This window comes from Microtus ochrogaster, unplaced genomic scaffold (assembly GCF_000317375.1).
Source record: "Microtus ochrogaster isolate Prairie Vole_2 unplaced genomic scaffold, MicOch1.0 UNK18, whole genome shotgun sequence".
In the NCBI taxonomy this organism is placed as follows: Eukaryota; Metazoa; Chordata; class Mammalia; order Rodentia; family Cricetidae; genus Microtus; species Microtus ochrogaster.
Window position 1 is genome coordinate 1,582,736 of NW_004949116.1, and position 3,812 is coordinate 1,586,547.

Consider the following 3,812-nt stretch of genomic DNA (forward strand, 5'->3'; position numbering starts at 1 on the left):
GAGAGCTCTCTGTTAGCGGAACCCACCCCACATTCCAAACTATCTAGGGAACTAGGTGTGTCAACTTGTGACTTCTTGGCCTACAGTGACCTGACCGAAGTAACCTCCTGGGTACGTGACCAACGTGAACCACGTGGCAAGAGCTCAGACCCCTGTGCCCATCCCCCAACTCCTTACCATATATAAAGCTGTACCCCATCTCTAATAAACGGAGGCTTTGACAAATGTAGCATGGCCTCCTTCTTCTCTCCTAGCCCATTTATCTTACAGATAGTGCCTCTCCGGGACCCTGGAATAACTGAACTGCCAGACGGTTACTAACCCTAGACGAGGTAACCCGTCAAGGCAATCAACATACCCTTGGGTATGGTGACCCATATCTGTAATCATAGAACTCAGGAAGTTGAATCAGTCTAGGTTACATGTCTGGTTCTGAGCCAGCTTGGGCTAACACGTAAGCCATGAGCTCTGATCCATATAACCAAAACACACATAGGAGCCCAAAGATGACTGCTTTCTCACCAGGGAACGTATGCTAAAAACTAAAAGGAAAGATGACGAAAACAGTGTTCCGCGAACATGTCTTTTTGTAAGCCAGAGGAGAGATTAAGATGTGGGGGTGCAGCTCAGTGGGAGACCACTCACCTCAGTGTGCAAGGAGCCTTGGATCTGCTCTACAGTGTGGCAAAGAGAAAAGAATACCATGAACTCACGCGTCTACTTCGTGAGTGGGTTCTGTGAAGGAAAGGAAAAGCTGACATCACTGCTACAGGTGTTTCTGTCTCCAGATCTCAAAGATGTTTTCCAGTGACCTCCAGGAGACTGGCAACAGGGAACAGATGGCTGGCCTAACCTACTCCTAACAGCAGGAAGTAAATCAAAGCGCAGGCCACACAGAAACACAGCTGTGATGTCAGCATAGTACTGAGATGGCTGCCACATCCCACCTTCCCCTGTGGCAGCCTTTGAAGCCTGTTAGCGCCCTGCTTCCTCAGAGAAAGGCTGTATCCTGGATCTAGAGCCTCTGAGGGGGTTGAGACAGGAGTTATACAATATTCCAGGTCCCCTCACCCCCAGTCACACACATACAAACAGGGTTTCTCTCAGTAACAGCCCTGGCTGTCCTGAAACTTACTTTGTAGACCAGGCTGCCCTTGAACTCACAGAGAGCTGCCTGCCTCTGCCTCCCAGGCTATTCTCAAACTATATGTTATATAAACTCACAGCAATGCTTCTGTGTCAACTTCCCAATTGCTTGGATCATAGCCATGGAGTGTGTGTGTGTGTGTGTGTGTGTGTGTGTGTGAGAGAGAGAGAGAGAGAGAGAGAGAGAGAGAGAGAGAGAGAGAGAGAGAGAGATCATGCCCAGGAAACCTGTTTGCAACCCCCCCCTTTTACTTCCAATGCCAGGAATTGAACTTAGAACTTCACACATATTAGGCAATTGCTCTACCTCTGCTCTAGTCCTATTCCAAGACTGCTTCTTTCATATCTTCACATGGTGTCTTCGATTGGTCGGTCTTCTTTTCTCTGTGTCTTTTTTGTCATCCAGTCATACTAAGTTGGGGTATTGGGACTCACCAATTATGACCTTTTCTTCTTCATATTCTTCTTCTTCATATTCTTCTTCTTCATATTCTTCTTCTTCATATTCTTCTTCTTCATATTCTTCTTCTTCTTCTTCTTCTTCTTCTTCTTCTTCTCCTTCTTCTCCTTCTTCTCCTTCTCCTTCTCCTTCTCCTTCTCCTTCTCCTTCTCCTTCTCCTTCTTCTTCTTTTCTTTTTTCGCAACAGGATCCCATTATATAGCCCCACTGACCTCTACCACAGCAACCTTCCTGTGCTTCCCTAATTGCTGGGACTAAAGGTACGCACCACCACGCCCAACTAATGGCCTCATTTTAACTAGTTACCTCCTTAAAGATCCCCTAGGTCCAAATACATTCACTTTCTGAAATCCTGAGGTTAGCCTTGGAATACGTGAATTTAGGGAGAAGGCACAAATTCCTTCACAGCTGTCAGTGAGGAATTAGTAGGCAGGTGGCTTATTAAAGAAGTTAAGTGGTTGCCCTTCATAACAAAGCTGGACTTCAGGCTGCCAGAGAGGAAAGTACCCTGAGAAAGGGGAGGAAGGTTCTAGAGAGTTTAGTTCTCTGGAACTTTTGGACAATTGGCTCTTTTTAGATACTGTAGGCCTGAGACAGGACAGAAAGACTATTAATGGAACAGAGGAAGGGAAGAGGCTTCTCTGGCCTTAGGTTGAAGTCTATCAGAAGCTTAAGAGTCAGATTTGAGCACAATTAACATTTGCTGCAAAGAGATATTCCTTTTTATAAAGAATTATAACAGAGATACAATATTCCGTTTATAAAGAATTATTTGGATATGGTTGTTTGAGGCTGCTGTTTCAAGTGTAGACCAGGCTGGCCTTTAATTCACAGAGACTACCTTCCTTTGCCTCACAAGTCCTGGGATTTAAAAGGCATCTGCCACCATCTCTGAATTCTACAGAATATTAAAATAGGGGGCTGGAGAGATGGCTCAGCCATTAAGAACACTGACTGCTCTTCTAGAAGACCCAGGTTCAATTCCCAGCATCCACATGGCAGCTCACAACTGTCTCTGTAACTCCAGTTCTAAGGGATCTGACACCCTCACACAGGCATACCTGCACGCAAAACTTCAATGCATGTAAAATAAAAATTAAAAAATAAAATACTAAAATAGGGGGCTTGAGAGATGGCTTGGTAGTTAAGAACACTTGCCGCTCTTCCTTCCAGAATTTGTTTTCCCACATCTACAGTAGTTGGCTCACAACTGCCTGTAATTCCATTTTCAGGGGAACCCATGTTCTCTTCTAGCATCCAAGGGCACCCCCCACAACACACATGCACGCACACGTGCGCGCGCGCACATACACACACACACACACACACACACACACACACACACACGGCATACCAATATAAACACATAAATAAAAGCAGATCAAGAAGAAAAAAGTTGAAGGTAGCAATGAACTGTGTTTAAGGGTGGACAAGTAGAGCCCCATTCTTCTCTGATATTTTCCAGGAATTCCACAGATGGGACTATCAGCTTCTGCTTACAGTAAAAACACCTCAGTGAGCAAGTCTGGTGACCTGAGGTGTGACCTTATCAGCAGCGACCCACCCTGTGATATCATTCAAGGTCCTTAGCAACCCTTTGAGCTGTTCAGAAACCACCCAAATCCAGGTCTCTACCCTGGGTATAACCTCGCCCTGGCACCTAGCTTTCTAACCCCTCCAGGGTAAACTTGGGTTGAACTCTCCTCTTAATAAATTACCCCCTCTGAAGCTAAGACTGGTCCTGAATCTTCTCTGTAGGGAAGGCTAGAGGCAGAGCTGTAATGCTAAAAGTAAAATGCTGCAGATCCCCAGGGGCTGCATGAGCAGCAGGTGAGCAGCATCGGGCAGTGGGTCCTGGGAGCCAGTCCCAGGCAGGGATAGTATAGTTCTCTGAGTGGCTACAGCTGGCCACGAGTCCCAGGCAGGGAGCTGCATGGTGGGTGAGAGACCTCGATGGGGCAGCCAGTCCGGTGAGGAGAGACAGACAGATGGGCATGCCACGAGACCATGCCACAGGTCTCGGAAGGAGGCTGGTCCCAGGCAGGGAGCCATGCGGCTGGTGAGAGACAGAGACATAGATAGGCACACCATGCAGGGTGAGTTTGGATATTTATTTAGTGGGTTATGGAGGGGAAAAGGAACGGGGGAGAGAAGAGCAGAGAGAGAGAGAGAGAGAGAGAGAGAGAGAGAGAGAGAGAGAGAGAGA